The sequence below is a fragment of the Triturus cristatus genome, chromosome 4_2 (genome assembly GCF_964204655.1).
Source record: "Triturus cristatus chromosome 4_2, aTriCri1.1, whole genome shotgun sequence".
Classification (NCBI taxonomy): domain Eukaryota; kingdom Metazoa; phylum Chordata; class Amphibia; order Caudata; family Salamandridae; genus Triturus; species Triturus cristatus.
This window is the reverse complement of record NC_140586.1, coordinates 890,038,494-890,049,127: the sequence shown is the minus strand read 5'-3', so window position 1 is coordinate 890,049,127 and position 10,634 is coordinate 890,038,494. Positions and strand designations below refer to the sequence as shown.

The following is a 10,634-nucleotide window of genomic DNA, read 5'->3' as shown; positions in this document are numbered from 1 at the left end:
ATTGCTCACCCTAAACGTCAGAAGCATGAAGGATCAGGTCAGGCGGGTCGGCACGTTGCGCTTCCTGGCCACCCAGAACCGAGATATCTGCTTTCTGCAGGAATGCGGGATTCCGTACGCCAAGTCGTACAGCCAGCTCGAACGGCAGTGGACGCATGGGCCATCTTTCTGGTCTGGAGGAAACGATTGCAAATCGTCTGGAGTGGCCATTCTGATCAAGGGAAGGCATTTCACCGTGGACAAAGTCACCGAGCAGGTCAACGGCAGAGTGCTGGCCGTGGACGGCTCGTGGGCTGGTGAGCCCGTTAGGCTCATCAATGTCTATGCCCCCCCAGAGAAGAATGAGCGACTTGAGACGTTCAGGGTGCTCAGGATGCAACTCGTGACCTCCAGAACCATTCTGATGGGTGGTGATTTCAACTGCATAGTAGAGCTGGATGGACGCAGTGGGTCTGGCTCTGCAGGGATGGATGTGACGTCCAGGCTGTTGGTGGAGATGATAGGCGAGGCGTCCCTCCATGATGCCATCGGGTGCATGGGACCGAACGCCAGGAACTTTTCCTGGAGTAGGCCGGATGGATCTGTGCGTTCACGGATCGACTTCCTATTCACCTCCCCAACAGTAAAGCCTGGGCGAAGCTCCATGGTCGCCGTCCACTTCTCTGACCACAGAGCAGTCAGTTTCGAGGGGGAACTTACAGGGAAGTTCCCCGCCGGACCAGGATCGTGGAAACTGAACTGCTCTTTGCTGGAAAACGAGGAGTTAGTGGCGAACCTCAGAACCGCGTACATAGAGTGGAGGGACATGAAGGACCTCTTTCACTCCGCCAGCGAGTGGTGGGAATGGGTGAAGGACAGGTTCCGAAGCTTCTTCCAGGATGCAAGCAGAGCTGCTGCACGGGAAAAGAAGAGGACGTTCAGGACACTGCAGAGCAAACTGCAGCAACTGTACGAACTCGAGCTGGAGGGATGGGACGTGGGTGACGACTTGGAGGAAACCCAAAAGGAGCTCGCAGAGCACTTTAGGGAGGAATCATCTTCCGGACCAGAACCGAGAACCTAGAGAGGGACGAGAAATGCAACTCGTTCTTCTTCAAGAAACTTCACTCGACCCACACACCGCTGGTTGAGCTTCGGGACTCGGAGGGCAACCTCCAAGGGGAGAAGGAGGAAGTCATGAAAGTCGTAACTGACTTTTACGGCGAACTCTACTCACCAAAGTTGTCAGAGAGAGAACAGGCGAACAGTTTCCTAGGGAGCATCTCGAAGACACTGGGTCCAGAAGAGAGAGAGGGCCTGAACGCGCCCTTCACCCTGGAAGAGCTGCACTTGGCCGCCACGACCTCCAAGAAAGGCAAGACACCCGGGAATGACGGCCTCCCAGTGGAACTTTATGTCGAACTGTGGGACCTGACCGGGCCGGACTTGCTGGACCTATACGAGGAAGTGGTGGGCAAGGGTAGTTTGCCGCAATCCCTGCGTGAGGGTATGATAACACTCTTCTACAAACAGAAGGGAGAGACGGGAAGACCTCAAGAACTGGAGGCCCATCTCTCTCCTCAATGTGGACTACAAGATTTTCGCAAAAGTGATGGCCAACCGCCTAAAGAAAGTGATAGAGAAGATAGTCAACCCTGACCAGTCCTGTGGGATACCGGGACAGCAGATCGCGGACAGTCTGGCCCTGGTCCGGGACATGATCGAGTACGTCAAGGGCCGCAAGGTCCCAACGGCCTTGGTCAGCCTGGACCAGGAAAAGGCGTTCAACCGCGTCTCCCATGAGTTCATGGACCGGACACTCAGAGCGCTGGGACTGGGCGACTTCTTCTGTGACGTGGTGAAAACAATGTATAGGGACATCTCCAGCACGGCATTGGTAAATGGCTGGAGAACCGACCCGTTCCCCGTTCTGTCAGGGGTAAGACAGGGCTGCCCGCTCTCCCCCCTTCTGTTCATCTGCGTGATCGAACTCCTCACCGAACGCATCCGGCAAAACAGGGACATCAGAGGAGTGAGGATACCAGGGAGCGGAGGACAAGGAGAAGTAAAGTGCTCCCTCTACATGGACGACGTCTCCGTATTCTGCGCAGATGGACCGTCTGTAAAGGAGCTAGAGAGGACTTGTATCGAGTTTGGAAAAGCGTCTGGAGCAAAGATCAACAGCGCCAAGTCAGAAACCCTGCTCCTCGGACACTGGACCCCCACCAGAGACCCACTGCCATTCCCCATCAAGCAGGACTTCCTGAAGATCCTTGGAGTCTGGTTCGGCGGAGACGGGGCAGCGGAGAAGACCTGGGAAGAACGACTAGCAAAGACAAGGCAGAAGCTGGGACTCTGGAGCCTCCGGAAGCTGACGATCGAAGGGAAGTCTTTGGTCCTGCGGAATGAGACCCTGCCAGTACTCCAGTACGTCGCTCAAGTATGGCCAGTGCAGACCAGAACAGCTAAGGCCATCACGAGAATGATCTTCTACTTCATCTGGAGCTCGAAGATGGACAGAGTGAAGAGAGCGGTGATGTTCAAGACCCACGACAAGGGAGGCAAAGGAGTGCAAGACATCGCCACCATTCTGAGAGGGACCTTCGTGTGCCACTGCGTGAGGAACACCCTGAGGTCCAAAGATGAGAGTCACGCCGGCTTTCTGATGGCACGCTTCTTCCTACTGCCAACATGGAGGCGCCTTGGATGGGCAGAGTGGGTGAGTGCCGTCCCATACAACTGGGAGACCCCGTGGTTCTACAAGGAAGTGGAGAAGTTTGTGCGAGAGCATGACTGCGTGGCAGTTCGCCCCATCATGTGGACTCCAAAACTTCTCCAACGCCTGATACGCGCAAGAGAGATCAGTGAACCAATCGGCGCCCTCCCCTCAGCCACAGCAGACCACGTATGGGGAAACGTCGCATCCAAGCGCCTGACGAACCAACACAAGGACATCGCCTGGATGGCCATCCAAGGTGGACTTCCCGTGAGAGCCTTCATGCACGCAAGGGGGCTCAACCGATACAAGTCCTGCCCGAGAGGATGCACCCTGGACGAGACGACATATCATCTCTTCTGGGAGTGCACGTACGCGCAGGACCTGCTGAAGGCCCTAGGCACGGAGCTTAGGGCCTGGATACCTACGACCTGCATCACCGCTGACTCTGTGATGTATGGACTGTTCCCAGGGCCACATGCACTAGGGGACCTCCAGGGTTGCTGGAGGCTCCTGTGCTGCTTTAAAGATGTTCTCTTGTTTTCCAGAAACCGCCTGGTAGTAGGGAAAAAGGAAACATCGACCCTGGCATGCCGTAATATGATCCACAGCCTCCTGCGAGACTACGCAGCACTGGACAGATCAGATGGAGACAGCGACGACGAAACCTGAGGACCCAAAGGGGTCCCTTTGTACCCTTACACGGGGAGGGGCCCTGGAAGGCTCAGGCAACGACGGCGAAGACAGCGGACCCAAAAGAGCCCCCAAACCCTTAAAAGAGGGAGGGGCCACTAAACTGTTTTTCTTTTTTTCTTCCCTTCAATCCAGGAACCAGTCTGGCAACAGGAGAGAGGAGAGGAAAGATGAAGACAGGTGGAGTAAATGTAAAAATTTACTGTATGTATTTGACTAACGTGACCTTTTCCCTCCACAGGTTAAAGGTCAACGGGATAGCTTGCGCACTTGTTGCCAAGTTTGTTACCAACGACTGACGAGCAACAAGGGTGTTGTGGAAGGTGACGATTGATGTATCTGAACCAGAAATGACACCCTGACAAAGAAAAAAAAAAAAAGCGACTCTGTTAATACAATTGTTGGAGGATCTGCTTGAGATCCACTTGATAGTAGAGTAATACAGAAAAATTAGAAAGCTCAGCGGTCACGTGGCGTTGTGTGGAAATATGGATTTTCCTGATCAGTTATGTCCCCTATCTTGGACCCCAACGGTTCTATGTGCATGTTACAAGTACATGTATGTTCCCTCCAGTTCTAGTTATGAAGACGCAAATACATGTGCGTCCACCGTCAACATGTTCTCTTTCAGATCCGCCATGAATGGGCTGGATATTCGACTCCTAAGTATGAAAGGCCACCGGCTTTATAGGGCTTAGTTACTCCATTTTTCAGTTCAGGCGAGTAGGCCCTGATTCTGCCATCAAGCCTTTCCATGCTTTCTGCCTCTGACAGCTTCAGCTTGAGCTCGCATCTGTATCCCTGAACTTTGTCCTACTCCCTGTGCGGCTAACGGTGCCTGCCTCGGCCGGTCTGCCTGCCTGCCAAAAACTGTATTTCACCTTCAAGTTATCTGCTTCGCTCCTCAGCCGATGCATTCCTGTCTAGTAGTTTAAGTAAACATTTCCTTCAGCTACCGAGCAAAAGGCCCGGCTTCTCTGTCTTCATGCAAGCAATTCATAGTCCTGTCACTAAGGAAGAATTCTGCCCCTTACATCTCATCTAGACACTTAGACGCTTGTACACGCACACACAGTCAGTATAGAATAGATATTGTCCGAGAGTCCTTCCTTTGTGGATAGCAGAGTTCTTTAAACATAGGATGTTAGATATGATTTGGGATTAGGTTGACTTGACCCCCCAGACTTCTTGTCTCCACATGCAGAGTTAAATGTCAAGTCCCCTTCACCCCCTAGTTGCACGTCAATTACACGTCATGCTGCTGCGCGCGCATCTCTGCCAAGTATTTCTGCTGACATTGCGAAATTATTTCATAGATCCACCCATATTTGACATCATAACCAATGACGTTTCATTGTTACACCCCATTACGCCTCTTTTCATTACGCATGTGAATTGTTATCTTTCTTATCAATTGTCACGCCTCTTACATTAGTTTCATTGCAATGTATGTTCTATAAAAATGATAATTTGTCAATAAAGTGTTGTACTTCACTTCCTGAACCTTCGTGGTGACGGAACCTGAGGTCGACAATTCGAATTGTATATTGGAATAAAGCCCATTCCGAACCTCTTATACCACGGATTCTGCCTCTTATTTTACTGAGCTATGTTATTTCAGATTCTGTATCAAATTCAGTTCCGGTAATTAAATTATTTACCACATGATTGGCGCCCGAATAGGGACACTTTCTCATCTCACGCGCCGGTGGTGCGTTGCAGGCCCGGTCTCCTGCCACAGCTGGACGGACAACAACGCGTACCAACAGGATTTCCTGTAGCTCCCTCCGGTCAAGCGGGGGCGACTGAGGCTGCGATCAACCCAGACGAGGCGGTGAGAAGTGCGAAGTATCCCGACCAGAGCCTAGCTGAGAGAGCAAGATCCGAGGTATATAGAGGCCCACCAGGCTCCGAAGTCCCGACGCTCAGAGGGTCCGATGTGCCGCAGTGCCGAAGTTTTCGAGTCGAGTCAAGTCAAGTTCAGTCAAGTTCCGTTTCGAGGCCTTCCGTTCCGAGCTACCCGGTGAGTACCATTGCTGGGGAGGCGTTCTGACGTGCACATAGTTTGTGCCGGTCAAGACGGGTTTGGGTACACAAATCCGGTCTGCACTGTTACAGCAGTGTATCTGTACTGTTTAGCAGTATATCAAGTATTCAGAAGTATCTAGTTATTGCCGAGTATTTTGCTTAGTGACTAGTTTTTCTTAGAGCATTTTTTATGTTCATTTAAATGCTAAATGTTAAATGTGTCAATACGTCTTGCATATTGTGGTATGAATGACTGTTCATTATTGTGTTTTTGTATTAAGTGTGTTCAAGATTAAGTATCAGATCAGTTGTCAGTATGCCGCTCTTTTCGAAATTAAGACAGCTCACCACTAGAAAAGGGGTACTCGAAGAAGCTGTTCCTATTCCTCCTAGGGACACTCCAGGCCACTTCATGTATCATAAGCATGGCCTAGACGCCGTATTATTTCTTGATTTATGGGTGGACTACACCAAAGAATTACCATAAAGTCAAAGGTGGCCCGCAGCTGGGACCTGGGATGCAGAGTGCATCATGAAAGTGGAAGAAGAGTTATGGAAAAGGAAAGCTAGACAGTCACAGAAAGATGCCGTTGAGTTGTGGCGTAAAGAATCCCATAGACGTATAGAAAAAGCACTAAGACAGGAAGAGAAGAGTAAGGAAAATAAAGTCCGAGAAAATCTATTGATTGAGGAAGGTACACGAGTAAAATCAGAACAAGTAGATAGACAAAGAAATGCCCTCATGAAAGGCATGTATCCCCTTCTGGCCGAAGGATTACCTAAGGCTGCTCCGGAGATACCAAAAGACTTGCCACCCCCTTTGTTCCCGATAAAGGTACACCCCAAAGGGCATCCCAGAACCGCAGAAGATGTTTTTCTTTCCTCATATTTAGATGACGCAGCTCCCGAGTATACTAACCCCGTACCACATAGACCGTCTGCTGGGGGGGTTCAACATCAAGACCTTGTGTCTATACCTGTGCAACAGCAAACCCCAACACAAGTTCCGGCAAGCACATCTGTTTCCACACCTGTTCTTACAGCTGCTTCCACAGCTTTGCCCACACCCATAGTTGCTGTATCACGTTCAACAAATCCTTTCGCGCCCAGTACCCCAGAGGGGGCGGCCGGAGGTGCTACCAGCGTGTATTCTACGCCACCCAGAGTAAATAAACTTACTTTTCAAGAATCAGCACATTCACGTACGCCCAAACTTATAAATGCTCGCACGCTTAAGGAACTTCTAGTAGATTGTAGATATGACCCTGTGCCCGGCAAAGAGGACGAAATGGTCCTGGCATCATTACGTATCAGACGAGCTGCGGTGTTTTTAGGAAAGCTACCAGGAATGACTATGCATCTAGATAATATCTATCATTTTGTCCAAACAGGGCGAGATTCTGAATGTATTAACAGAGCTATGGAATACCAGAAAGTGGAAATACAAGGGGAATTGTTACGTTTTCTCATAAATTGTGTGATCAGAAATCAAGACCGACCGGGGGTAAACCCGGAATTAATGCAAATCCTTACGAGATGGAGTCAGAATATATCAGACGGGAAACATGATAAACAAGCATGTATAGTAGCTATGTGCCGAAAGATCCGTAAGGTAATAGAACGAATACATGAAGAGAGATTGGAGGTAGACGAGTTTGAACAAAACGAAGAGGGAGAAGTAGAATTTCCCGCAAGAAAGTCAGACACTATAGCCTATGTAGGTAGAGGAAGACCTTGTGATAATACTAGATGTTTTTCTGAATCGATACATCCGATATGTCCAAATAATAACAGAACTTATCCAACCCCTATAATAAATATAAGGTCTCCCGAACATTCGTTCCAAGCCGTTGACAAAGTACTCCGAGAACGAAGAGGTTACCACCTACTCGATTCTATGGATGAACAAGAATTAGCTAGGTCAGCCGTTCACTGGATTGACAGTCCCGGAAAATATGGTGATGACACAGTAGCACACATGTTTTTGAACCTCAGCCCAGATGAACAGCGTTTAGCTGGAATTTATATGATTCAGCAACTTCTTATATTATATAAGAACGAACATTCCGATCCTGGTCCCTTACCTGATATATTAACTGAATTACTCACGAATAGATGGAGAGGTTCAGGTAATAAGTTAATTAAAGAAATACTAGTATCCAGAAAGCAGTACATTCTTTTTGTAAGCCCCGACCCTTTCTCACTGCCCAACAAGGAAAGAACGCCGTATTACATGGATAAACAGAATCCTTTACGAGAAGTGCACCCAATAAAAGGCGAGGACAATGAATTTAAACGAGTATTTGTATATACGCCCATATCTAAAATGGAATTGTTAGAAATGAAAAAAGTGGTACCCAGTCATGACAAAGACCCAGCGGGTTTTCACCGAGAAATTAAAGACATGTTACTCATGGGGGAGTACACCTATCCTGACATTATGACAATATTAAAGGTATTAATGCCTGCTGGCATTTATGAAAAACTGAAGGAAAAAGAGTGGGAAGTGGGAGACCAAAAGATAGACTGGACAGCATTAGAAACGGAAGAAAGGGGCCGAGTTGCAGGAGCAGGGCTTGGGGATAAAGTTAAAGCATTACCAGGTTTACTAGTACAGGTACTGCCACGTTTATTAACTACGAAAAAGGAAGATTGGGGTGCAATTTCAGCCTGTAAACAAAAGCAAGATGAAGACACTAGTGATTTCTATGCCCGTTTTGAGAAATGTTTTGGTATAAATAGCGGCATAAAAGCAAACAGTGAGTCATATCCACATCTGTTTGTGACAAAATTAGTGGAAAATTCCTTGCCCCAAGTGAAGAATAGAGTATTGAAATTCGAGAGTACATGGCAAGGTAACACCCCGTCACAAATGTTACAAATGTTACAGTATCATCACAATAGAATTAGAGATGAACAAGAACACGAACAAAGACGTATGAAGGACACGAAAATGAAAATGTTAGTCTCCCAGACAGTTCCAACTGACGGTCACAAAAAGGGTGTGACACATTCCGGAGATTCAGCAGTTCCTGTAAAAGGGACATGCAATTATTGTAAACAGCCAGGCCATTATGTACACGATTGTCCAGTCCTGAAGCGTAATATCGCTGTAGGTATTGCAAAAGAAAGACCACGGCCACTCAGACAGGATCAGAATGAACAAGGAGCTCCGCAGCATGCACAGTCCATGCCAGCTCCGCAGCAGTCCATGCCAGCCTCACAACAGTCTATACAGTTTGTGCCAGCTGCACCAGCGCTGCCTGTTGCTGCCACACAAACCACGACACGACAAATGTATCAGACCGCACAGTATGAATATCCTGAGTATCAACGATACGCATGAACCAGCCTAGAGAGGGAAGTTGACTTACCCCTTATTGAGATCCCTGTAGATCAAGAAGGACCTTATGTGCACAGTGAATTATTAGGTCAAGACAGAAAATTTTTACTTGATACAGGGGCAAGTCGAACAACAATAAAACGTAGTGAAGTTCCAGGGGCACCCCTCTCAGGCTCACAAAATGTTTCCCTTGGTTTTTCAGGAAAACCTATTGTTAATGAAGTATCACAGCCTCTTCCACTTACGATTGGTCCCTTGACACGAACTACAGATTTATTGCTTACTAAATCATGTCCAGAAAACTTGTTAGGTATAAAGACATTAAAAGCTCTAGGAGCGATAATATGTTGTTCCCCAGAAGGAGTAAGGTTGTTTTTACGAGATTTCAAAGGTCACTATGTATCACGAGACATGGACCCCCGACTGCAGACTTTACCCACACATTTATGGGCACAAGGCCCTACTGATGTTGGTTGCATGAACATTACACCATATCGAGTCACACTAAAGACAGGAGTAGTACTACCACGAATGCGACAATACAAGTTACCACCAGATGCTGTAGTGGCTTTACTGCAAATCATTGACGAGCTTATTGCCCAAGGAGTGGTTGTGGAAACAGACTCCAATGTATGTAATTCCCCGATAATTCCGATTCTTAAACGAACTGATCCAAAGGCCCCGCCAGTATATCGATTGGTTATTGATTTACGCGAATTAAACAAATGCATTGTGCCACAATTCCCTGTGGTCCCGGATATCTCGTCATTATTGACAGCCATTGATTCCCACGCATCATTCTTTACTGTAATTGATCTCAAGAATGCCTTTTTCAGCGTCCCAATAGATCCGGAGAGCCAATACCTGTTCGGATTTAGTTTAAATGGACGAAGTTTTAAATTCACACGCGCACCTCAAGGATTTACAGAAAGCCCCAGCATCTATAGCCAAGCACTGAAACGAGAACTTGACAGTATACACATGCCAGTTAACACTGCATTGCTTCAATATGTCGATGACCTGCTGATCACCGCCCGAAGCGAACCTGAATGTGAAAAAGCATCTCTGACAGTTTTACAATTTCTGGCTGAAAAGGGGCACAAGGTATCCCCTTCTAAGCTGCAATTCTGTGTCCAGCGAGTTGTTTACCTTGGTCACTCGCTGTCCAAGGAGGGAAGGCAGCTTACACCCGACCGCATTCAGTTAATAGCTAACATGCCAATACCCAAGACACAAAAGGAGGTGCGGGCTTTTATAGGCCTCACTTCATATTGTAGGCAGTGGATCCCTCAATATGCATTTCTAGCAAAACCACTTATTCAGTTGACAACACAGGAGGCGGCCACATCGACTGTCCTCCCTTGGACTCAGGAACACACACTAGCTTTTGAAAGCTTAAAGAAAGCTCTATGTCAAGCACCTGTTTTAGCGACACCATGTTACTATAAACATTTTACACTCTTTGTTACAGAACGCGAAGGTACTGCCTTGTCAGTACTCACACAGGAACAAGCAGGATCACGCAAACCATGTGCCTATTTCTCTAGTACATTAGATCCCGTAGCTCAGGCTCTGCCTGCGTGCCTGAAATCAGTGGCAGCAACAGCTTTAGCAATCAGACAAAGCGATGCCATAGTATTAGGACATCCGTTGACAGTACAAGTACCGCATGCAGTAGAGGTTCTTGTGAACCGAACGCAAACACAACACTTGACCATAGCAAGACTTACAGGGTACGAACTGACATTGTTTCAGCCACATATAGAAATCAGACGCTGTAATACATTGAATCCTGCCACACTTTTACCTGTAATCGGAACAGACCCACTAGCTCATGATTGTGTTGAAGTCATTACAATAACGACGAAACCCAGA

General features: G+C 47.8%; 1 pseudogene; it reads left to right on the top strand.

Annotated features, from left to right (window-relative positions):
• The first annotated feature begins 496 nt into the window (after window positions 1–496).
• On the top strand, window positions 497–3,367 carry LOC146835353 (uncharacterized; annotated as a pseudogene).
• Window positions 3,368–10,634: the final 7,267 nt, after the last annotated feature.